Source organism: Macrotis lagotis, chromosome 2, assembly GCF_037893015.1.
Source record: "Macrotis lagotis isolate mMagLag1 chromosome 2, bilby.v1.9.chrom.fasta, whole genome shotgun sequence".
Classification (NCBI taxonomy): Eukaryota; Metazoa; Chordata; class Mammalia; order Peramelemorphia; family Peramelidae; genus Macrotis; species Macrotis lagotis.
Genome location: NC_133659.1, coordinates 66106446 through 66133825, shown reverse-complemented (window position 1 = coordinate 66133825; position 27380 = coordinate 66106446). Strand labels below are relative to the sequence as shown.

Genomic DNA, 27380 nt, shown 5'->3' with positions numbered 1-27380 from the left:
TTTAGCTTTATTTTTAAATTTTGAGTTCCAAATTCTATCTCTCCCTTATCCCCCCCCCCAAGATGTTAGGCAATCAGATATAGGTTATACATTACAATCATGTAAAATTATGTATTTGTTTTTTTTAAAAAGAGAAAGATTATTACATAGAGAATAGATAGTTGACTTGGAACCAGAAAGAATGGGTTTCGGTTTCATTTCCAACATACTGACTATATAACGCAATATAAGTCATTTAATCTCTCAAAGTTCTAGGAAACTCTCTAAATCTATAAGTTGCTAACCTCTATTAGTAAAAAGTGTCTTCTTATCCAATGAATAACAGGTCCTGCCCTTAACCATATTTTTAAAAAAGTACAATTTATAGAGATATATTTATATAGAAATAGATTGTCTCCCTTAGCAAAATGGAACCTCCTAGAGGGCAGGGAATGGTTCTTTTATGTCTTTGTATTCCTAGTATCTAGCACATAGTAGGTACTTAACAAATATTTGTTGATTGATTGATCACCCATCCTGTCATACTGGCCTTGAAGGAATCAGAATATGTGGGTTGTGTCTGTGAATTAGATAATGTAAGGAAAAATAATTAAATATGAGATTGTGCAGTACAGACTATAAATGCAATAGGAATTTGGAGTAGATAAAGGTTTTCCTCTCATCTCACCCATTCCCCACGGAGGAGGGAAGGTTTCATGAATTAAATATAGTACTTTAATTTGTAAATGGAAGGAGATGGGGAGAGAGATCCATATAATAATGAAAACATGAAGAATGGGTTATACCATTGACCTACCTAGTCCTTTCTCTGGTAAAATTCAGATATGGATTATGGAAATAAATAATTGTCTTCTTGGATTCATAAGGCTGGATTTTATTGATTATACAGTTCACTTAAAAGTAATTACCCTTGAATCAGGTAAACCAATCAGATATGAACAGGGTTTGGACAGCTCCTTGAATTAATCAAAGCCATTGCTTGAGAGACTCAATTCTTGTTTTTCCACTCTAAGGACTTTGTATAAAAGAGAGCAGTTCTCATAGAATTACAAACTAGGGAAAGGAATCAGAGATGACCAGAGCACCAGCAATGAAGGCAAGGAAGAGAGCCAGTGTGTACATAATGCCAAGGGTTCAAGCTTAGAGAGTATGTTTGGTAAAAAAGAGAACTTACAGGTATTATTTGCTTTGGGTCCTCCTCCATTGAACAGCGAGGTATTAACAACATTTTCCCAGTGATTTCCTACAACAAAAGAGACAAGGAAGTTAAATATCATCAGGATGTGTTGAATCAGAACCCTAAGTACCAGATCAATAGTGGTAAATAAAATTATAGAATTGGAAGGGATCTTAGAGGCCTAGATAACCCAGCTAATTCTCCACTACAACCCACTGACCAGTGGTCAGTCACATGGTCTTTTCTTGAAGACTTCCAGTGAAGGTGAATCTGCCCACTTTCATCTCTTGAGGCCCTGTATTTCATATTTGGAAAGCTCTGAAGGAAAGTTTTTCCTGGCATCAAGCCTAAACTTGCTATTTTGCATCCTCCACCCATTTTTTGACCTTCTGACTTCTGGGGCTTAGCAGAATAAGTCTATTCTCTTGTCCCGAGTAGAAAATTTCATGCACACAACTATCATATTCCTTTGTGTGTCTTATCTTCTGAGACCACCTAAGTTGATCAATGCCCTTTCTATAGGATGATGCTCAGAACTGAACACAGTACTCTAAATGTGGTCAAACCATGGCAAAATGGGACACAGGAGACCTGAATTTTCAACCTAGTTCTGTTATGCAGTTTCCTGTGGTGACCTTGGGGGAAAAATTACATGACTTTTCTGTGCCTCAGTTTCTTTATTATCAATAGATGATAATAATAGCCTATCTGCCTCATGGGAATGTTCTGAAGATTAAATAAGATAATAGGAAAAGGAGAAAGCAAACACAAGAAATTCAATAATGTTTAACTGTTTTTATTTCTATATGACAAGATAGAACTTGTAACCTTTAAGAACTTTATTATCCTAAAGAGCAATAATAAGGAGTATGTTGCTATTTTTCCTTGTCCTTCATTCTCAAAGAACAGAGAGGTGATGCCATGACATAAATGTGAATCAAATTTAAGTGAGGAGATACTGTGCTAAGTCACCAGCCTCACTTTCTCCTCCAGAGCCATCAGTGGCCAGATATAGATCAGGACAACTGGAGATAACTCTGGATGTGAGACAATCAGAACACTGAGTGTGACTTACCCAAGGTCATACAGTTAGTGTCAAGTATTTTAGGTCAGATATGAACTCAGATCCTCCGGAATCCGAGATTGGTACTCTATCCACTGCACCATCTACCTTTCCAGGAGTATATGTAGATAGAGGTGACTTTGATGGGATGATACTCAAAAAAACAAAATGAAGGGCTGAGGAAGATAATTGTAATGGAAGAAAAATGAGGAGGGAGATTTAATGGGATAAAGTATCCCACATAAAAGAGTGATGAAAGAGCTATAATAATGAAGAGGAAGATAGAAGTAGGGGAGTGGGGAGGGGGGAAAAGCTTAAAGCTTACTCTCATCAAATTGGTTCAAAGAGAAAACAACATATAGTTTCAGTTGGATATAGAAATCTCTCTTACCCTATAAAGAAGTAAAATGTGATAAGAATAATAGAAGGAAAAGAAGGACTGTTAAAAGGGAGGGTATTTTGGGGAAGGCAGTGATAAGAAATGAAACTCTTTTGAAGAGGAAAAGAGTAGGTGGTAAGAGACAATGGAAGTAAACCAAGGAAAAATAACATGAAGGTAAATCATAACTGTGAAGATGAATGGGATGAATATATCCATAAAATGGAAGTAGATAGCAGAATAGATGAGAATCCTATAATATATTTTTACCAAACAAAAAACATACTTGAAGCAGAGAGATAAAAATAGAGTAAAGGTAATGGACTAGAACAGAATCTTTTATGATTTAGCTGAAGCAAAGGAAGTAGGATAGCAATCATGATCTCATACAAAGTTAAAGCAAAAAATAGATCTAATTAAAAGTGATAAACAAGGAAATTATATCTTGCTGGAAAGTACCATAGACAATGAAGTCATATCAATAAGAAACATATGCCCACTAAGTGATATATAGAAACTAAAATTTTAAAGGAATAGTTGAATAAATTACAGGAGAAAAATAGATAATAATACTGTAGTAGTGGGGGATCTCAACTTTCTCCTCTCAGAACTAGATAAATCTAACCAAAAAATAAACAGGAAAAAGGTTTAGGAGGTGTATAAAATTCTGGAAAAGTTAGATATGATAAATCTCTGAAGAAAACTGAATGGGAATATGCGGGGGTCCAGCCTCCACGGGGTCCTTGGAACTTGACAGGAGGGATGGAGTTGGCGAAATGAGTTGAGTCAACAAGTGGGTAAAGGCAGGAGCAGGTTGACTGACTGTCAGCTGCTTAGATTTATTTTTATGTCTTAGAATCATATGAAACAAGCAAACTAAAATCATTTCCTTGGTTACAAAAGTATACAATTTTCATCATTAATCACATAGTTCATATGGTTACAAGTTCGATCATGTAGTGGTTACAAGTGTGATTATCAGTCATGTAATTAATTTTCTTGTCCCTGCTCAGACCGTGATGACCTCAACCTGCCTGTTGCCTAGTTTGTTGCTGCATAGTAAAGTTATTGATTATACAGAACTTTCCTTAGAATAATCTTTCATATAATTTGTTTAATGGAATGCTTCTATGTTTTTGTGCCACATATGTAATGTTTTCAATATGCTCCCTTGACAACCTATAGTGAGGGTAGTTATGTTTGTCCACCTGTCCGTTGACTCCTTCAATAACTAATTGGACACTATGGTTTCTATGACTTTATATTCTTTGCCAATAAACTAAGGCTGTTAGAGTTCACATATTGGTTACCTATACTATTCTCTCACCATGTTTATCATATATTCCTGTGTATGATAAGGGGGGCAAAGCTGTTAATTTCCCTGGAATTATATCTGACCCATCTTGTATCTTGTTTCCCTGTATATATTCTGACATCTCCCTGGAACTCCCAGTTCTGTGTCTTCCAAAGATTTCATATTGCTGAAGCCTTTTGTATGTCTCAGGGAGAGGCAATCCTGTTAAATTTGGACAGAGTTCACAATCTGTTTTATTCAAGGAATTTCTCTGAAATCCTTCCTTTATAGTCATTCCACTATTAGAATGAGTAAGTTTTGCAATCAATAATAGACCTATAAATATGGGTATACATGGAATCCCTATATATATATTAAAGAAGGAAATGTTGTTCCATCAGGCAGTGTGACTGCCCTGAGTCTTCTTGCCGTGACTGTGTCAAACAGCTTAGAGACCCTGGCTCCCAACAGGAATAGAAAGAATATACTTTTTTTCTCAGCAAAATAACATTGACCCAAAAATTGACCATGTATCAAGACATAAAACTTCACAACCAAATGCATAAAAGCAGAAATAGTAAATGCATCCTTTACAGATCATAATTCAATAAAAATTACATGCAACATTGGAAAATTGAGAGGTTAAAAATTCACTAGAAATTAAATAATCTAATCTTAAAAAAATAAGTGGGTCAAAGAACAAATCATAGAATTGGAAATCAAAGGGATGTCCATCAATTGAATGAGTAAACAAACTGTAGTATATGATAGTAATGGAATTATTAATATTATTATTATTGTTGTTATGCAAAAATTACTTACATGACCTGATGCATAGTGATGTGAACAGAACCAGTACAACACTGTACACAATAAAAGCAATATCGTTCAGTGAAGAACTATAAATGACTTAGCTATTTTTAGCAAAATAATGAGTCAAGACAATCCCAATAGACTAATGATGAAGCATACTATCTCCAGATAAATAACTGATATTGATTGAATATAGACTGAAGTTTATTTTTCTTTTTTCAAGTCTTCTTGTACAAAATGACTAATATGGAAATGTTTTTATTAATTATTCTTGCATAACCTATACCTAATTGTTTTCCCATCTTAGGGCAGGGGGAGGAAAGGGAGGGATAGAATTTGGAACTCAAAACTTTAAATAAAGGTGTTTTTTAAAAGCTCCATTAAAAAAAAGAAAGGATTGTCTTCACATAACCAAAAATATTGATTTTAAAGGCAGGATATGCTTTGCAGAAGAAAATAAGTCAAAAATCTGAGTACCCTAATATAAAAAAAAACTGCTTAGAAGTTCTAAATACAGAGGATAAAGTATTGATTGACAGTCTCTACAGATTGCCTCTAGAAAAAGATAAAATAAGAAAAAAAGAAACGACTCCATACCGCAAAAATCTGACAACTGATTAAATTTAACAAATTACGTATTACAATGAACAATGGAACCCAGTATGCAGCCCAAATTGATTTACCTGCAAATATGAGTCTAACAAGAAATGAAAAAGAGGGATATTCAATAAAAAGAGGTCTTCAAAACATTCCTAGAAAGAAAATCAAGCCTAAAGAAATTATTTGTTTCTCAAACACCCAAGACAACAAAAATATAAGAAGCTTAACAAATATGGTAAGCAAGGATTAAAAAAATAACACAAAGAAAAGTGGTTTGGGGCGGTGAGAACTGGAGTCAAGATGATGGATTAGCAAAAAGAAATGCAATCATACTCCATCAAACTTTTAGGAAATTACTTAGGAAATATTTAGGAAATACATCAGGCTAAAGAATTTGTTTATATGGGTGCTTTTTCTTTGAGCTGCTTTGGGGGTAGTATAGACTTAGCAGAGTTTTCACTAGGTCAGAGGATATACAGTTTAGTAAAACCTGGAGCACAGTTTCAAATTGTTTTGCAGAATGCCTAGACCAATTTACAACTTTTCCCAATAGTTCATTAATCTACTATATTTTCCACAGCTCCTCCAACATGTCATTTTATTTTCTGTCAATTTTACCAATCTGTGGTGGAAATTAATAATTGCTATAATTTGTGATCTGGGACATTTTTTTTATATGTCTATGATAACTTAGGTGTTGTTCTCTGAAAACTGTCTCCTCATGTCTAACTACTTTTCGGTTGTAAAATGACAATTATTTTTATACTTTTGAATCAGTTACTGACAAATCTCAGAAATGAGATTTTTTTTCAGAGAACCTTGCTATGAACATGTTTACTTTTTTCTCTTCTAATTTTAGCTACATTGACTTAGCATGTTAAAAAATTATACTATAAAAATATCTTTTTTATTTTCTGTGGGTTTTTTTATTATTTCTTTTGTCATGAATTCAACCTACTCATAGATTGGAAAGTATTTTTCTTTCTTACTCTTCTGCTGTGTTTATTCTGTCACCCTCTTTATCTCAGTTCAGTGCCCTTTTGAAACTTATCTTGGTATGTGGTACGCGATATTGATCTATGCCTAGGCTCTAACTGATTTATTTGGTGTTTTCCAAGCAGATCTTTATCAAGTAGTAATTCTCACCCCAGTATTAAAGATATTTGGGCTTATTAAATATTATACTTTTTTATTTATTTGTTTCCCTATATTATGTTATCTAATCTTCATAATTAGAAGTTTAGATACCAATTTTGATGATTACTGGTATGGGGTATGCTTTGAAATCTGGTACCACTAGACCCTCTTTATTTCTACTTTCCCTTAATTATTTCTTTTGAAATTATTGATATTTTATTCCTTCATATGAATTTCAATACTTTTTTCTAACTCTATAAAGTAATCCTGTATTAGCTTGATAGCACTGAAAAGTTAATGTAGGTAATATCATTATTTTTACTGTATGTATTTGTATGAAATGTTTTTGTAATTGTAGCCATTTAATTCATTTGTGTATTGTCAACTCTAAAATTGTACAAACCTTAAAAATATAGAATTAAAACAAAATGATAGAGAATATGTTAGCCATTTTTCAGTTTTATTCTCTAAGGACTTACCTCTAAACATTAAGATGGAGATTATTGAGAAAATGATCACCCTCTGGAGTAGAAAAGGAATGATTTTTATACAAAAACAGAGAATAGGGAAAATCATTAACCTCCTTTGTGACCTAACCATGAAAGTTCCATAATATCTCTGCCAAACCTGCTTCTCAAAGATTATCTTCCTTGTACAATACTATAAGATCCCTTGTCCTTTCTTCTCGGTAGGACAACTCTCCCAGCATCCTGATCACTGTCTTCCAAAGTTCATAATTAACAAAGGTCAAGATACTTAAGAGACTATAGTTTCTTACTGATATGTGAAGACTGATGAGTGAAGACTGAGGAATCAATCATTTACCAGGATATGTAGTTTTGAGAAATTATCATGCTTTGACAGTATCTTGAGCAATAGATTCCCACATATTTTAAGTTAATATAATTATTTTAAATGGAATTTCTCTTACTATCTCTTCTTCCTGAGATTTCTTCTTCCTGGGTTTTGTTGGTAATATATAGAAAAGCAAATGATTTATGTGTTTATTTCATATCCTACAACTTTGCTGAAGTTATTAATTGACTTTCTAGTGTTCTCAAATCATTATATCATTTGGAAAATGCAGAATTTTATTTCCTTTTTTGCCTATTTTCTTTTTCCTAATTTCTTTCTTATCATTATAAGCAGAATTTCAAAAGCTAATGATGATAATGGATATTTTTACTTTGTCCCTGATTTTATTGGAAAGCCTCTTATTTATCCCCATGACACATAGTGGTGGCACATTGTTTTAGTTATTATTTATCATATTATCAAGTTGAAGAATTCATTTATTCCTATATTTAATAGTATTTTTTAATCTGGAATGATATATATTTTCTGTTCCAATTATGTAATTAAAAGATTTTTTTGTTCTTGTTATTAAAATGATTATGCTGATTGTTTTCCTAATATTAAACCAACCCTGCCTTCTGAGTATGAATCCAAACTGGTCATAGAGTAGTCTTACTGAATGTTTCTGTAGACTCCTTATTAATATTTCATTTTAAAATTTGCAACAATTATAAGGGATATTGACTTATAATTTACTTAATCTTTTTTTTTTGTTTCCCTAATCTAGTATCAGTACCTTATTTGCATCAGAAAAGGAATCTTATAGGACCCAATATTTTTCTATTTTTTCAAAGAACTTATGTAATACATTGGAACTGATTGCCCTATAAATGATTTGTAGAAGTTGCTTGAAGACCAATTTGTTCTTGGGTTCCCACCTCCACCTTGGAAGTTCTTTTAGGGCTTGTTCAACTTCTTTTTTTCTGAGATTAGGTTTTTTAATTTCTCTGTCTCTTCTTCTGTTATCTTGATGTTTTATATTCATCCATTTAATTTAATTTTCAGTTTCAAGGGAATTTAATTGAATCAAATTGTTTTAAATTGTTTCCTTTCTTTATTCATTTTATAGAAATTTACCTTTTTCATTTTGATTCTGGTGATTTAGTTTTCCCATATTAAAGAAAAACCCAAAGAGCTAATAGTTTATCTATTTAATTTTTTAAAAATAGCTTGTAGTTTTTAGTAAGTCAATAAGCATTTATTAATCTTGCACTATGTGTAGGCTCTGTGCTAAGCACTGGGGATACAAAGTTCAAAAGATAGTTTCTGCGGAGGCAGCTAGGAGGTGAGGTGGATAAAGCACCGACCCTGGTATTGGAAGAATCTGAGTTCAAATCCATCCTCAGATACTTAAAAATTATCTAGCTGTGTGACCTTGGACAAGTCACTTAACCTATTACCTTGCAAAATTTAAAAAAAATATAGTCCCTGTTCCAAGAAACTCATAGTTTAATAGAGAAAATAATATGAAAATGTCAATGTACAAATCAAATATATATAGGATAAATTGAAAATAAGCAACACAGGAAAAGGTACTATGATTGAGAGAGATCTGGAAAGGCTTCTTGGAAAAGGTAGAATTTTTAGTTATGACCTGAAGAAAAATAAAAACAAAAACCAGGAAGTGGATATAAGGCAAAATAGAATTCTGCGTATGGGCAATAGCTAAATGAAAATGCAGAGATGGGATATAACTTGTCTCATTCATGGAACAGAAAAGAGGTCAGCATCCCAGAATAAAAGAATACATGGAAAGAAGAGGTGGAGTAAGATGAAAGAAGACTGGAAAGGGGAGTCAGGTTTTAAAGAACTCTGAATGACATAGAGCTTTTCATTGATCCTTGAAATAAGATAGAGTCATTTGAATGAGGTGCCAACATGATATTCCTAAAGCTTTGTAAAAATCAACTTGATGGCCTAATTCAATATTTTTTCTTTCAGTTTTATTAATTTCTTATTCAGTTTTTAGGATTTCCATTTTGGTATTTATTTTTAAAAATGTATTGCTTGTATTGCTTTTTGAGTTGTTTCATGCTCAAGCAATTGATAAACTCTTTCTTTTATTGATAAAACCTAAAGAATTTCCCCTAAAGAATTCTTTGTCTATATCCTCAAAATTTTATGTCATTTCATCTTTGTCATTAGCTTGAATATTGTTTCCATAATTTGTTTTTAAATTATATAATCTTTTTCATTCTTCAGTAGCCCTTCATTGAATACAATTTTATTGCACTGTGATCCTTGAAAGATTTGTCTAATATTTCTACTTTTCTGATTTTGTGAGGCTTTTATGCCCGATTTTTGTAAAGACAATGTGAACAGCTAATATAAATATATATGGGAACAAAAACTACCCCTCTTTTCCTTTCCTCATTATGATCCATCTTCTGTAGTTAGGGTTAGTTTTGCTTATGACCATTTCTTCCCTGAATTTTCACTCTCTCTCTTCCCTTTCTCTTCTGTTTTTCTTTTAAGTAAAATATATTTCTGAAACCAAGTATATATTTGTGTATATTCTTTCAATTTTTAAGCAGTTCAGATGAAAGTAAGTTCCAAGTGTCACTTGTAGTACCCAACTCTTCTTCCAGGTTTGTATAATTATATTTACTTGGACAGCAAAATTATATGAGATAATTTTTCCTAACTTTCCTCTCCTTCCCTCCTTAGTACATTACTTTTCTACTACATTTATTTTCATTTTGTTTTTGTTTTTTAGTTTTGCAAGGCAATGGGGTTAAGTGGCTTGCCCAAGGCCACACAGCTAGGTAATTATTAAGCGTTTGAGGCTGGATTTGAACTCAGGCAGTGCTGACTCCAGGGCTGGTGCTCTATCCACTGCACCACCTAGCCACCCCCTACTACATTTATTTTCATCTAAGACTACAAAAATATATTAAAAACCATTTGTAGTTTAGGAATAGAGTTATTCGTGAGAAGCAATCATAGTTTTGAAGTTGGAGAATGTTGGTACACCAGATAAAACTGACTTAAAAAGAAGATGAGCTAATTTAGGAGTATTAGTCTACCTGAAAATTATGCCCAAAATAATTGGTCTTTTTTTTTGTACTACCACTATGGTCCTCAAATAATAATAGGTTTCTAAAGAGATACACATATCATCTTCTAATGGACTATATAGATTATATATGATATATATATATATATATATATATATACCATATATAGATTATATATATACTAGTCTAATAGAATATGAATACTTCAGCATTATTGGTTCTTTATGGTTTTTTTCCTTTTATATTTCCCTTGACTCTTGTGTTTTTAGAAGTTTCTACTCATCCCCTCTCTACATCAAGAATATTTGGAAGTCTTTGGACTTCATTCAACATTCCTTTTTTCCCCCTATAATCTCATTTTGTTTTCTGGATAAGTTATTCTTGGTTGTAAAACAATATTTTTTGCCTTTTAGAAAATTATATCCCTCCTTTAGAGTGGTGAATACTAAATATTTACGATCTAGATTGTGAATTGAATACTCTCTTTATTCAATTTGCAGCATTTTTTAAAAAACTCAGAAGCTTTGGATTTTACCGGTAATGTTTGTGGGAGTTTTCAATTGGGGGTTTCTCTGGGGAAGTGATCAGTGGATTTTTTTCTATTTTTCATTTTGATATCTGGTTTTAAAAAGATCTGGTTAATTTTCTTTTTAAAATTTTCGAAATGATGCCCAGGGTCTTATTTTGGTCACAGAATATTCTTAAATTATCTCTCCATCTGCTTTTTAAGTCAGGTGCATCTGATGCACCAACATCTTCCAACTTCAAAACCAGCGCTGCTTCTCCTGTATAATTCTATTCCTACACTACTTGCTCTGTGTAGGAGCTCTATAAAATTATTGTGAGGAATGCCTTTTAGAAGTTTAGTACAGTTTTAAAGATTTAAAACTGCACTAGGACTTTTCAGATGACTTGCATCATCTTTTATGCCACTCTGAATCTAATTTGAGACTCTGAGGCTCCCTAATTCTTTTTTTTAGGGTTTTTGTAAGGCGAACTGGGTTAAGTGGCTTGCCCAAGGCCACACAGCTAGGTAATTATTAAGTGTCTGAGACCAGATTTGAACCCAGGTACTGAGTCCAGGGCCAGTGCTCTATCCACTACGCCACCTAGCCTCCCCTTCCCTAGTTCTTTCACCTCCCATCATGCTTCAGGAAAGACTTTTATTCCTGAAAAAAACTTGACCACTCTGTTCTCTCCAAGGATAATTGGCTAGAAGTATGTTTATTTACTTTCATAAATATTGTTAGTCTCAGTGATTGTAGTTTAAAGATTCAAGTTCAATATCCAAGATTTGACTTCCTTCCCATCAAACATCCAGTCCCACAATAAGCACATATAGCAAGTAGTAAGAAAAAACATTTATCCAAATCAAAGCAAAACAGAAATCAAAGGAAGTGTACATAGAAGACTATATAGCAGATAAATACAGAATGAAAACTCCTATGAATAGTATAATCCAGTTCAACCAAAAGAAGGTCTTAGATCTCCCCCAAAAGAAAATCCCCTAAAATCTTAGTATAGCAAGCTGGGGATAGGGACATATTAGAATCAACCTTCTCCTCTTATGTTGGCTTCTTCTGTATTATCTGTATTATATAGAGTTTCAATTTGAAAACTACAATCTCCTAGACTAACAATATTTATGAAAAGAGTTAGACATACTACTAGCCCATCTGGCTTCTTCCAGATTCTTATTCTTCTTTCAGCAACCTGTTGCCCTGTCCATCTTCTCTCTTGAAGCTAGAAGCTAAAAATGCCCAAAGTTACTGCAGAATCTGAAGATACTAAAAAACAGCTAAAGAGATTGGAGCTCTCCCTTTTGTCAAATCCTGAGGCTTGGTGTGGAATTGACAGAACTGGCAGTTGTGGGGTATCGGACTTCTTACTATAGTTACTGACATCTCAGGCATGCTCTATATCATATCTGAATGATCACATCTTGATACAAATGAATTTAATTACAAGTTAGTTTGGAAACTAGAAAAGTCATAGGTAATCCCCTCTCAGATTACCTTCCAACTGACTATATCTTATTTGTAATTAGTTATTTACATATTATTTTCCCCTATTAGAATGGAAGTTCTGTAGAGATAGAAACTGCTTTGGAGTAGTTTTTCTTCTCTTTTTGTAGCTCTAGAGTTTAACAAAGTGACTGGGATATAGAAAATGTCTAAAAAGTGCTTATGGACTTGACTTAATACATCAGATTTCAATCTGGATAATACTTTACAAGGTCATCTGGTCTTCCTCATTTTACAGATGAGGAAACTGATGTCCAAAGAGTTTAAGAGACTTGACCAAAGTCACATAGGTAGTAACAGATCTAGAACATTAGCCCAAGCTTTCTGAGACCAGAATCTCAGTTTTAAGATACCAGTTAGTCAACAAACATGTAATAAGTATTTTTTTGTGTAAGAAATACGATAATTGCTGGGGCTATAAAGAAAGGCAAAAATATGACATCTGCACTCACCATATTTCCTCCTAAGTCCTAGAACCCCAGGCCAAAGTTTCTTAATATGGATCTGTGAAATTTTCTGAATAATTTGATAGTAGTATTTCACTATAATCACTATAATACTGTGTATTTTGCTTTATTCATTAAATAATCTAATTCTGAGTATATATTTATATATTTTAGATAGATAGATAGATAATATATATGTTTTACCAGACTTCCCAAGAGGTTCATGACACAAAAAAAGATTAAGAATTTCTGACCTAGACAGAAGTTAAGAGAGAATATTGGTCCAGATGTTAATCAAAGGTCTTGGTTTTCAGATTTCAATGAGCAATTTAGGCAAATAGTCACAGGAAACAGACCCCTAATCACTATACCATCAGATAGAGGAAAATTTGGTGTCTCATGACATATAATCACACCGCATTCATTATCTCTGGCTTTATTTTTTAAAAATAATTGAACCTGAAAAATTCTGGAGAAAAAAAATGATCAGAGCTCACACTGTTGATGTAGTCTAGAGAGAGAGTAGGTTTCAGTACATGCAAATTGCCTGGATAGTCATTCAACCATAAAGGTATCATGTCTGCTATTCTTTTCAGAAAATGTTGAGTCCCTAAAATTACTGAAACTTCATGCCCTCAGTTTTACTAGACTAGGAAAAAGTATTTTTGAATATCTCACTAGTACATTTTCTGTAATAAAGTTATACTAATCACTTTTATAGTCCTTAGGTACTAAGGAAAGGAACTGTTTCAATTTTGTATTTGTATTACCATAGCCTACAATCAGTATCTTGTACATAATAAACATATAATGAAATATTTTAATTGAATTGTGGCCACTGTTAGGAAGATGTTCTGATGGGTATCATCATAAGATCATAAATTTAAAACTAGAATAAAGCTTAAAATTTATTGACTTTATTTTATGCAAGAAGAAAAAAGACCTAGACAATTGAAAGTGCATTTTTCAAAGTTACATTATTGTTGTTTGCCTTTCATTCTCAAAGAAGACTGTGACATGAGGGAAGTGATGCCATGTAACATGCACATGAATTGGTTTTAAGTGAGGGGCTAAGTCACCAGGCATCTCTGGGCCCAGTAGCCAGATCTGAATCAGGACATCTGGAGATAGCCCTAGATGGTGGCAATCAGGGTTAAGTGACTTGTCTAAGGTCTGACTGAGGCTGGATTTGAACTTAGGTCCTTCTTGACTTCAGGGCCAGTATTCTATCCACTGTACCATCTAGCTGCCCTTCAAAGTTACAAACTGAGGTATTAAATGAAAGAACTGGTATGCTAAGTTCTTTCTAGGAGGAAAAAAGAACAAATAAGAAGACAAAGAAACACATATCAGGGTAGAAAGAGCTTGGTACTTGGAGAGAGGGAGCCATGGCTTGCATCTCATCAATGTCAGATTGCTAACTTTTTGATCTAGGGATGAACCTCAACTTCCTTACTTATAAAATAGGGAGCATGGGAGATGTACCACCTACTTCATAAATTTGTCCTGAAGAAATAATTTTTCAAATTATGATTCAAATTATTTTCAAAGAACTCAGAAACACAAGTTATCATTATTATTTTAGGATTATGCAAAAGCATCAGTATTACTGGGGTTCTCCCTTTGGTTTACAGAATCTATCACAAGATAACAGAAAGAAGATAGCTTGAGGTCTCTTCCAAAACCAAGGATTCTTCTTTGGTTCCAGGAAGCCCCAAGTTCTTCAGGTAAACAGGCAACCACACTAGGCTGCTTATGTAATTAGCACCATAGAAATAAGACTAAAAGTGAGAGTCATGTTACCTTTAAGTTGCTTTGGGAATACCCTGCTTCCCAGAATCACACTGTACTGCAGTAGCAGCAGCCCACACCTCCTTTTGCTACCTTTCTGAGCCAGAGTTGAGAACAACTAAAACTAACAGGTAAAAGGAAAAAGAAACAGCCATAATCTATTTTGTGGACTTTTTGCCTTGATAAGACCTAGTGGTGGGACTCTAAGGCAGCTGTGAGGACAGATGTGTTGAAGTAAAGATTCCTCTGGGGAGTATTGCTTGAACAAGATGCCCTCAGATGTCCCTACCAATTTTGAATTTTATGATTTTGCCCTTGTCTAGCAACATCCAGGATACTTACCACCTTTCTCAACTACTCCAGTATATAGCATAAATCCATATCCTTTCCTGAGTTAACATTTCTATTAATGATTTAGATGTAGTCATAGATTAGATGTTTATCAAATGTGCAGATGACACAAAGCCAGTAGAGGCAAACAACCCACTGGATGACAGATTCAAATTCTAAGATGATCGGGAGAACCTAGAACACTGGGACAAATCTAATAAGATTAGATAGCCACTGGGTGGTGTGGTAGATAGGGTTCTGGGTCTGGAGTTAGCTCATATTTGGCCCAAATCCCTTCCTAACTGTATGGCATTGGGCAAGTCACTTAACTTTATCTTAGTTTTGTCCACTGAAAAATGGAGATATTAACAGTAACCACTTCCCAAGAGTCTTGTGAAGATCAAATAAGCTATCTGGAAAAAATTTACAACAGTATCTGACAAAAAGGAGTGCTTTATAAATGCTAGTTGTTATTATCTTTATAAGATGAAATCTAATAGGGATAAATTGAAATCTACCAAAGATTTTTAAAAAAATCATAAGTATTAGATGAACAAAGCAGATTTTCAGTTCATCTGAAAAATCCCTTGGGGAAGACATAGTGGACTGAAAACTCAATATGAGTCAAGATTGTAATATGGATGCCAATAATGTTAGCAAAATCTTAGATTACCCTAAATGATATATAAGATAAAGACCTAGGACCTTGGTCTGTTCACATCTGAAATGTTATGCTGTGTTCAAAGGAGTATGCTTCCTAGCATGTTTCTTGTTAGGAAGGACATGGATAAAGTGGAGAATGACCAGAAAATATCAATAGGAAAAGGGAATGACTTCAAATTCAATGCAATATGAAAGTTGTTGAAAAGAATAAAGATGTTAAGTCCAAATCTATAGCTCCAGCCTCAGGTTATCTCATCAACTCTATCCTTTCACCCCTGACTTAATCCTGGACATCTCCACCATATGCCATTCACAACATGACCTCAAACTGAACAAACACATTCCCCTATAATTCCTTGCTTTTTTCCTAATTTCCCAGTTTCCTTGAGTGGCTATCATTATTTACCAGATCCTATATATAATATACAGCTTTAAAATATTGGATTATTTCCTGACTCCTTTCTCCCTTATCACTCTACTCTTTTCATTTGCTTTTTTTTGTTTTTTGGTTTGGTTGTTTTGCTTTGTTTTGTTTTTGGATTTATTTTTTTTTTTGCAAGGCATGGAGTTAAGTGGCTTGCCCAAGGCCACAAGGCTAGGTAATTATTAAGTGTCTGAGGTGGGATTTGAACTCAGGTACTCCTGACTCCAGGGCCGGTGCTCTATCCACTGCGCCACCTAACGGTCCCTCTTATCACTCTATTCTAAACAATTATTAATTCCTGTCAATGATGATAGCTCTACTACACCTCTTAGGAAGATTGGGGAGGAGATTGGTTGGCCGTCTTCAAGTATTTGAAAAGCTGTCATGAGGAAAAGGAAAAAATGTTCTATTTTACTCCAAAGGATAAAATTCAGAACAATGAGTTAAAAAGAGATGAATTTTGACTTGAGTAAGGAAAACTACCTACCAATCATAGCTCCTCCAAAGTGGTATAAGCTGACTCAGAAGGCTGTGGTTTCCCCCCTCACTTAAAAAGAAGGAAATCTAAGTGAATACATGTTGGGGAATGGACTTTATGAGTTCAAGTTCCCTTCCAGCTTAGACATTCTTTAATTTTTTAAAAAAAAATATATATACTCCTTTGGCTTCTCTGGACCTAAACTTACCTCCCTTCCATTTCTTTCTTCTTATGTGGCCTAAATGTAGGCATCATCTGAGAGGACCCTGTCTCTTAGTCCTTCTCTCAGTATTTTCTTCCTTGATGACATTACCCATAGTGTCAGCTATAATTTCCCTGTAAATGACTTCCAAATCTATAGCTCTAGACTCAGGTTATTTCAACAATTCTAGTCTTTCACTCCTGACTTAATCCTGGACATCTTCACTACGATGTCCCACCAACATAGCATCCACAACATGTCCTCAAATTGAACTTAATAAATTTTTCTCAAGGGCTGCTAGGTGGCTCAGTGGATAGAGCACCGGTCCTGGAGTCAGGAGTACCTGAGTTCAAATCCGGCCTCAGACACTTAATAATTGCCTAGCTGTGTGGCCTTGGACAAGCCACTTAACCCCATTGCCTTGAAAAACTTAAAAAAAAGAGCAGTTTTAATAAATTTTTCTCTAAATCATTTCTTCTTTGCTAATTTCCCTATTTTTTTGAGTGGTTATCACTATTCAGAGATTAGAGGCAGCTAGGTGGTGCAATGGATAGAGCATAGCCTTGGATTCAGGAGTAAGGGAGCTCAAATCTGGCCTCAGACACTTATGTGACCTTGGGCAAGTCACTTAACCCTGATTGTCCCACATCCAGGACCATCTCCAGGCATCCTGATTTATATCTGACCACTGGACTCAGATGGCTCTGAAGAAGAAAGTGAGGCTGGTGACTTAGCATAGTACTCCCTCACTCACATCCAGTTTATATGCTTGTCATGGCACCACCTCCCTGACGGCATGTTCTTCTTTTTCGAAAATGAATGACAAACATTACTATTCACAGATTATCCAAGATTATCCATTTATCCAACTTCATAACACTGGATTATTTTCTGACTGCTTCTTTCCCTCTCATCACTCTATTCTAAACAATTCCTGTCAATGATAGTTCTACAACATAACTTGCAACAATATACACCTTTCTAGTTCCATAATTGCCACAGAAGTTCAGATTCTCAGTATTTCTTACAATATAGTAATAACCTCTTAACTAGTCTTCCTGCTTCCATTTCCCCCCATTCAAACCGTCTTTCACACAGTTGCCTAATTAATCCTCCTAAGACTCAGGTCTGAATACTCTCAAACAATCTATTGAATCAAACATCTGTGTGCCATTATTCTTTCTGAATGAATGAATGAATGAATGAATGAATGAATGAGAAGTCTTCTAACTCCTTTTCTAAAGGAGAGATGGATACCTATACTTGCCATGTGCCAGGTATCATACTAGACCCTAGAGATACAAAGACAAAATATAAAAATAGTCTCAGCTTTTAAGGAACTCCTACCTTAGGGGATATTGCTAGCCGGACCCTAACAATTCACAGAAATATGAGAAATGTTAGTCACTGGGAGAAGAATGCATTAAAGAATAAGACATCATCCCTGTAGTTTGTCATCTATAGGATTATAATAATAGTGTATATCTAGAAAAATATCCAAGTGTTAATTCATATGGATTTTCTGTAGCTCTTAGAAGATGCTTTAACATTTGCTTCTGGTCTAATAATTTCTTAAAATCTCAGAACTATGATAACACCTCATTTTGTTTCTTGATTTTAGTTCCTGAAACTGAAGCATTGAAGGTTAGTTATTTTCCTCTATTTACCCAGTTTGCCAATAAATTTCTTTTTTTTTTGCAAGGAAAATGGGGTTAAGTGGCTTGCCCAAGGCCACACAGCTAGGCAATTATTAAGTGTCTGAGGCCGGATTTGAACTCAGGTACTCTTGACTCCAGGGCCGGTGCTCTATCCACTGCACCACCTAGCCACCCCATGAAATAATATCTCAAGCAAAGTATCTGGAGGCCTTTGGATGTCTTCTTGCCTGGAGATTAAAAGAGATATGACTGTACCAAGATCAAGGATCCTTAGATTTGGAAGGGACCTTTGAAGAGATGGAGGTGGGGGCAATGATCATTCCCATTTATTCAAGTAGAGTTTTGTATTTTCAAAGTGCTTTCATTCCCCCAAATCTTGCATTTTACAAATGAACAAACTGTTGTCCAACGAAGCTTGAAGTTTTCTGTAATATACTGTGAACAGGCCTAAAGAGACCCTGAAAGAAACTTTAGCTAGATGATAGATAGATACATACATACATACATATATATAGATGCATAGATACATAGATAGAAAGTGAAAATCAATATGATTTCTTTTCTTCACCTACAGGGACAGCCCCAGATAAATTCTGTCTTTGGAGCCTTCCCATCATATCTTTTTGAGTTTCTCTCACTCACTTTGGGATTCTTTCAGAGACAAACCAATTCACCCATATCTCCACTAGTAAGATTCTAATTCTAATTCTATAATATAATATAATAATTATATAAATATAATTCCAATTATCTTTCTCTCAATAGGTAGTATTTATAAAGGACCTTACAGTTGTAAAACCTTAGTATCACATTTGATCGTCAAAATCACCTTGAAAAGTGTTATTATTTAGGGGGTGGCTAGGTGGCATAGTGGATAGAGCACCGGCCCTGGAGTCAGGAGTACCTGAGTTCAAATCCGGCCTGAGACACTTAATAATTACCTAGCTGCGTGGCCTTGGGCAAGCCACTTAACCCCATTTGCCTTATAAAAACCTTAAAAAAAAAGAAAGGTGTTATTATTTATCCCCATTTTACAGATGAATGAATCACTCACCTATTTCTTGATGCAGAATTTGAACTCAGGTTTTCCTTACTCCAAATCTGGAACTTTATCTACTTCAACACCTAACTGCCTCTGAAGACAGGGCTTTGTACCTAGTAATTAATAAATGGTTATTTAATGAATGTGTTGAAGGATTACACAGGAAAGAATTAACTGTGTCTTCATGATACTGTACCTAGTCAGCTCCATTTGTAGTTTGCTATTGGTTTGCCATTTCTTTCTCCAGCTCATTTTACAGATGAGTAAGTGAGGCAAACAAGATTCAGTGACCCATCCAGGATTACCCAGATGCTAAGTGTCTGAGAATAGATTTGAATTCATGAATATAAATCTTTTTGATTTCAAGGCCAATTCTCTATCCAGTGTGTCACTTAGCTGCTCCTGGATAACCCAATGATTTAATACAAAAAGAATGAATATCTACTTAACTGAGTTGCTAAAGTATTAGATTTTTAATCTTAGACTTGAGAACTGAAGTTCCTTGGATTAGTGGAGATAGTCCTGCATTTGGGGTTAAGAAGATCTGAGTTCAAATCTTCCCTCAAACTCTGAGTGCCAATCTCACTTCAAGCATTTGCTAGCTGGGTGACCCTAGAGCAGACTATGGACATATGAATATTTAATAATGGAATTTAAAGCACTGTACTGTAGAACATGAAAGTATGGTGTTAAAGGGATTCTCTGAAGCCTCTAGCATCTCAAAGGACCCAATTACACCTACATATCATTCTAAGTGAAAAGCTGGCCCCATTTACCTAGTTAGATTAGTAGGAGTGCACTTTAGCTATGCTCACCTTGAAAGAATCTTAGAGAACCTTCAGAATGTTAGAGCTAGAAAAGACATTTCAACCTATCTTGGGTCATGGCCCCCTTAACAATCTGGTGAAACCCTTGAATAATGTTTTCAAAATGCATTAAATAAAATTCATAGGGTTGGAAACCAATTATATTAAAATAAGTATGAAAAATTTTTCCCCCATCATAGTTTACAGATACAAGACTAACAATCTCTGCAAGATTATCTAGTCTAAGGGCCTCATTTCATAGGTGATAAGACTGATATGGCCTGTCCAGGGTCATATCAGTATCATATGAAAGAGTCAAATCCAGTATTCTTGTCACCTTATCACAAGATGATGAGAGCTGTGTCTAGGTAGCCAAAGGGCATAAATGAACTAGATTTAGTTGGGGTTCCCCTCTTCAAGGTTTGGAATCCAAGGTCAAATCAACTCTTTCACTGGTGCTTACTGACTTGACTCAGTTTAGGACAAAGTTGGGAGGATGAGGAGAATTCTAGCAGATGTACAGAGAAACCCATAACCCTGAGCTCCACACTCTGGAAGAATTAGCTCTTTTGTTGTTAAAAGTGCAAAGTTCTGAACAGAGAGAGAATATGGGGCAAGTCCTTGAAACACTCTTAGAATGTCTGTTTGAGATGTTTCAATTCAATATGAAATTTTTCCCCTCAGATAAGATAAATTCAGTTTTTCTGGTTATTTCTGGCCCTTTCCCATCACAATGGGAGGTTAATTTTTGAATTTCCCTTTATTGTTATTAGCTAGCATTTGGGTAAGTCAGTTCTCTGGCCTAATGATTAGATCAGTGGAAAAGGCCTAACTGAAATGTCTTGGTTAGATTAAATGGACTGAGATGAGTTTACACCATAGTTAACCACTCTGATAAATGTTTTTTCATTCCTAACTTGTGGTTTTTCAAAACCTTGGTGAAGCAATTGTGTTGGTTAGAATAAACATTTGTGGTCTGAAAGTTAGGCTATGTCACTCATTAGTCATTGAGAAGAGGACTTCTCCCCATTATTGTGCACCATAGTTTGTTTTTTGTCACAGTAACCATTCGAAACAATTCTTTATTATCCATTTCATTTTAGGCATAATAGAGGTGAGTAACAAGCTAAGTAAAGACCAGAGGGAGAAATTGGAGTTTAATTCTTTTTTTTTTTCCCTTCCTCTCGTGCCACACTAATTTTATTTTATTTTATTTTATTTTTTCTTTTAGTTTTTGCAAGGCAATGGGGCTAAGTGGCTTGCCCAAGGCCACACGGCTAGGTAATTATTAAGTGTCTGAGGCCGGATTTGAACTCAGGTACTCCTGACTCCAAGGCCGGTGCTCTATCCACTACGCCACCTAGCCGCCCCTGTGCCACACTAATTTTAAAGGATTTTTATTTTCAGATAATTGCAAGCATTTGGAAGAATTTGGGAGGTCACCCAATCCAACCCCTAACTAAACAGGAATCTCCTTTACAACATCCCTGAAAAGTGATCAGTCTGACTGACTTAGAAAACTACAGTAAGGGAGAATACACTACTTCCAAAGGCAGTTCGTGTCACTTTTAGATGACTATTTGAAAGGAAGGTTTTTCTTTGTATTGAAATCCATCTCTGCATATTTTCCATCCATTTCTTCCAGTTTTTCCGTTATAGGGCAAAAAGCAGGTCCAAATCCTCTTTTCACTGATTGTTAGGAGAATTTCGTATCATTTTTTACTTTTAAGGGGGTGACTAGGTGGCACAGTGGATAGAGCACCGGCCCTGGAGTAAGAATACCTGAGTTCAAATCTGGCCTCAGACACTTAATAATTACCTAGCCGTGTGGCCTTGGGCAAGCCGCTTAACCCCACTGCCTTGCAAAAACTAAATTAAAAAAAAAAATGTGCTTCAAACAAAGCACTACTTTAAGACAGGACGATGGGGATTTTGCCCAAGAGAAGCAAAATGTAGAGGACTTGTTTGAAAAATTGGCAGTCCTTTCACAGTCTATTAAGCTCAATTCAGCTCTTCTTCTCTATTCATTTAACACTTGTTGCCACCACGACAGTCTTGGAGTATCCAAAGGTCTTTCCTTTCTCATTATCCGTTCTCACTATGATTCATGTTTTTTTCAATTCAATGGCATTCCATGCTTTCCATGTTCTATCTGAAGTATCAATCAAACTTACTTAGAATAATAAGTTCAGAGAATAACAAACATGAATTTGCTTTCAAGTTTAATGGCCAAGAAGAATTCAATCTGGTACAATAGTGGGATGGAGGAACCAAGAGTACTTTAAAAGCCTAGAAGACTATTGGGTTATATAAAAGGCACACAGGAGGAAATGTAGCATATATACTTGGAGTTGCTTCTGCTCTCTACAGTTGTGCTACAGTAGTTCACTGAAATTGAAGACAAATAATAGTCATTTTTAGACTTATACGTCTGTCACGTATAAATGGACTAACTATTCTTGGCATTACCTTCTTATATTCATAATCAAACTATATTTTTTCATACTTGTCTCTTCTTCTTGGACTTCTGAAGCTTATGCTTTGAACGCTTATGGCTTTCAAGCAATATCTTAAACTCCTAGTTAAGTAAGTCTAATCTGCTTAATAAAAGTCATAATGAGTAGACTTAATTTTGTGGGTTTTATTCTCTATTTTTTCAAAATACATTGATGCTGAATTTATCAGCAGTCTAATTTTATCAGAATATTATTGAACTCAGATAACTTGGCTTTTTATTTACATCCTTTTCTTTGGATCATAGATAGGCTTTAGTTCTGTCACTATGATGCAACAGAACATTGATTCAAGAGTTTTTCTTTTTCTTTTTTTTTTTTCATTTGGGATGGGGAGGGGAAGAGAAGTAAACAGAGATGGGAACCAACCATAAAGTTGCTACAAAAATAAAAGCAGAGGGGCAGCTAGGTGGTGCAGTGGATAAAGCACCGGCCCTGGAGTCAGGAGTACCTGGGTTCAAATCCGGTCTCAGACACTTAATAATTATCTAGCTGTGTGGCCTTGGGCAAGCCACTTAACCCCATTTGCCTTGCAAAAAATAAAAAAATAAAATAAATAAAAGCAGAAAAGAAAGAAAAGATTATAGAATCATGTTTAAAGACTACAATGGAAGGATCAAAAGAAAGAGACAAGCAGAATAATTTTGAAAGTTTCATATTGGATTTATTATATATACATATATATGTGAATATATATATATATATTTCTAAAGTAATACAAAAACAAAAGCAAGCAGTACAAAAACAGGGATTCCTTTCTTGGTATATATACACACACAAATGCATACATATGTAGTGAATGCATATGTACATGTAGAATCCTAAATACATATATCATATCATTTATGGAGTCAAAAGCATTGAGTTCAAACCCTGATTTCGACATTTATTATAATTTGGTCATTATCAAAACATTTAATTCCACTGGGTGTGATAAGATGAAGAGGTTGGACTAGATAACCTCTGAGTTCTCTTTAAATCTCTGTTTCTTATTCTGGTTCAATAAAAAAGAATACTTATCTCATTGATAACTTTGTGATCTGGAAGAATAATCCAAGCTGAGTTAAAACAAAAAGAAAAAAATGTGTAATTAGAAGTGACCAGTGTTTATTACAAGATAAAGTAGCTGGAACAGTGAATAAAGTTCCTGCCCTATAGTCAAGAGGACTAAAGTTCAAATGAAGCCTCAGTTATATCCTTAATGTGTGACCCTGGGTAAGTCACTTAAACCTGTTATCTCAGTTTTCTAAAGTGTAAAATGAGCTGGGGAAGAAAAATAAAAATAAAAAAAACCTCAAATCACAGAATCAGATACAACTGAAACAGCTCAACAATAACAAAGTAGCTTGGAAAACCAGCCCTAGTAAGGGTATATGGACCAGGGCCCAGAAGTGTATTCAGATATAAAAGATGGTGAGAGAGTCCTCCTACTGAAACTTATGTCAGTCACTTCAATGGCATGAACCAAATGACAGAGAAGTAATAACAATGAGGGATAATCTATCTACCACCTGTTTTCATACTACCTTATGTTTAATGTTCTTTCACCTTCCTTACTTCATTCCATTATTTCATCCTGTGAGGCAAATGGGGTGTGGATTATTATTATTAATTATTATTTTGTGGATGAGGAAATTGGCATCTCATTTCCTCAGCTAAGGCATCAATGGAATCCTCTGAAGAGAAGGTAAAGTGCTGCTTTACAAAAGTACTGAGGGGGACTGTGGGGATTGGAAAGGCTGGTATTAAGAAGTTCATTTTACAGGATTAAGACAAAGAAGTTTTATGTAGAATTCTGTTTGTCCAGGCTGATCTAATGTTCTGGTGAAAGAAAATACTTCAGGACATAATATTTATTTGTTTTTGTAATTATGCTTCTCTGTGTTACTATGATTTTGTCAGGCTAAGTGTGACAAACCTCTAAATATAAAAATAAAATTTAATGGGAAAATTGTGTTCATAGTTGCAGGCAGGGATGAGTAAATTATACATTCTTTAAAGGCAGAGAAGATTTTATGTTTAATGGAAAAAACACTGAAATTGGACTCAGAGGTCCCACATTCAAACCCTGACTAATGATTTATTGACCAGTTAACTTCAGAAACTTTAACCTCTCTCTTTTTCAGATTTCTCAACTATAAGATGAAGAGGTCACCCAGAGAGTGTGTGTGTATATATATATATATGTTAGTAGCTTTCCCTTCTATTCTGTAAATCTCTAAAAGTAAAATAAACCTGGGATTAACTCAGTGACTTATCAGCATGTAACTGGTTCATTTGCTTAATAAATACCTTTTCATTACCAAAAAAAGAGGATAAGGAGAACAGACTAGATGAAATCTCAGGTCCTTTGAATTTTAGTAAGGAAACTCCTTTACTACTTGCACCTTATATTTAGTGAATTTCCTGAGGACTTGAGACATTTAGGTGTCCTGTCAAAGGCCACACAGTGAGTGATGGGATTTAAATTCAAATCTTCCCTATTCTGGGGTTACTGCTCTATCTATTAGAACATGATTACATATAACTCATCGCAGATACTTAAGAAATATTTGGTGGATTGGATTGACAGCTGGATGGTATAATGGATAGAGTAGGAAGTCAGGAAGCTTTAGTTCAAATCTTTCCTTATACTCTGTGCAACTTTTGGATAGGTGACTTAAATCTCTCTCAATCTCAGTTTTCTAGGCTGTGAAATGAGAATAATCATACCACTTACTCTGCCCCCACAGGATTGCTATGAGAAACTTGGAAAATACTTTGTAAACCTTAAAGTGCAGTATAAAAACTAGTTATTATTACTATTAATATTTTTATCATCATCATCATCAGTAGTAGTAGTAGTAGTAGTAGTAGTAGTAGTAGTAGTAGTAGTAGTAGTAGTATAGAAAAAGATGGAAGAAGGAAGGTCATTTCCACACTTTGCATAGGTAGGCACAGGCAGAAAAGAACCACCTAAAATCAGTCAAGGAAACTGGAGAGAGCCTCTCTCCTTTTGTGAAAGTTACCTCAAGTTTTTTTTTTTAAATAGACACAAAGGTTCCAATCATTTCTGTGATGTGACAGATATGGGCCTGAGGGTATGAACTTGACTCAGGAGACTATATGTTATCCTAAGGAGATGGCACTTTGACAGGTTGCTGGTGAGATTTTGCATAAAAATGAAACAGTAAAATGTTTGATAGGGGTATGATACCTATACCCACATACATGCCAATTTTTTTCTAGTGAAATTTTCTAGCACGGTGGTTTCACAGATCTGCGTTGTACTCTCTTTTAATCTCTCCTGACTATACGTTATCTCTTGAGAAGGCTGACAGTTGAAGGACTTGCTAAAGTGAATTGTTAGTTTCTAGGAGCCTAGAATCTGGTCAGTTATAGAATAACAGAACTGAAACCTGAAGCTTTGAACAGACTCACTTTTCTGAGAATGAATCTGCCTATTTGGAGGTGACATGGTGCTAGTCTTCTGTTGGTCAAAGAATTTATTTCCTCTCTGCTATTTCCTGCCCACAAATCCCTCTCCTTACCCCACAACACACACATACACACACATACACACACACACACACACACACACACACTCATTGACACACTTATAATCATACACACAAACATGCAGTTTTTACAAATCATTGGGATGAATTGAAAATATTCCTGGGAATGTTAAAAGAAGACTCGGGAAACAAGATCAAGAAATTTGGATTATCTGCAATGCTTAATACAGTATCAATAATGCTTATGTTGTCCATTGGATCTTGCCCCTGTAAGTCTTGTAGATAGTCATCTTCAATTTACAAGCTTCTTAATGGAAAAGAATGTAGATCGATTCCCACTGCCTTTTTCTATCACTAGAACTAACAAACCCATATATTCTCAGCAGATTTGTTACATCATCTATCTGGATCTCTATCTATACAGGACATTATTGGATTGCCATTCCCACAATAAATAGATCAAGGTACTAGGCATCATTCACATATTTTAGCCCAAATGATTGTATCTAGGTAAGAAAATGGTCACCGTTTTCAAAATTTTTTTCCATAGTTTTTTCATCTACTATAGACAGGGACATGTGATTTCACTGGTGTGGGTTATCTTTCTTCCCAAACCCTCTCCTATTCCAGACTTTCCAATCACTATCAAGGACACAATCTTCCCAGTGAACTGTTTGCAATTCCATGTCATCCTTGATGATTCACTCATATATCCCACATAATTTGTTTGTAAATCTTTTTCTTATAACCTTCATGATAGTTTTCATATTATGTCCCCTTTTTCTCCATTCACATAACTACTAATATGCAGTCTCTATTCACCTCATAAGTGGAGAATAATTTTCTGTCTCAAGTCTCTCTTCACTCCAATCCATCCTCCACAAAGGCATCAAACTCATTTTCCTAAATCACAGATCTGATCACGTCACATACACATACACACACACACATACCACACACACACATCCAGTAGCACATTATTAATCCATCTAAGCATTTATTAAGCATCAACCATGAACCAGGCAAATAGAGACAAAAGACAGTCCATGCCTCCAAGGAACTGACAGTCTAATGGATTACCATTAACCACCCCATCAAATAAGTCTCCTGTTTGACTTTTAAAGCCCTTCATAACATAGTCCCTTCCTACCTTTCTAGACTTAAAATTTAG

The 27380-nt window shown here is 34.8% G+C and overlaps 1 long non-coding RNA gene across 2 annotated transcripts in view; it reads right to left on the bottom strand.

The window, feature by feature from the left end:
* Positions 1-1114: 1114 nt before the first annotated feature.
* The window catches only part of LOC141512798 (uncharacterized), a 195016-nt gene continuing 168750 nt past the window's right edge, over positions 1115-27380 (bottom strand). For both annotated transcript variants that reach the window (XR_012475600.1, XR_012475601.1), the window contains one exon: positions 1115-1243. This is a non-coding gene — a long non-coding RNA (uncharacterized LOC141512798). The remainder of the gene's footprint in view (positions 1244-27380) is intronic.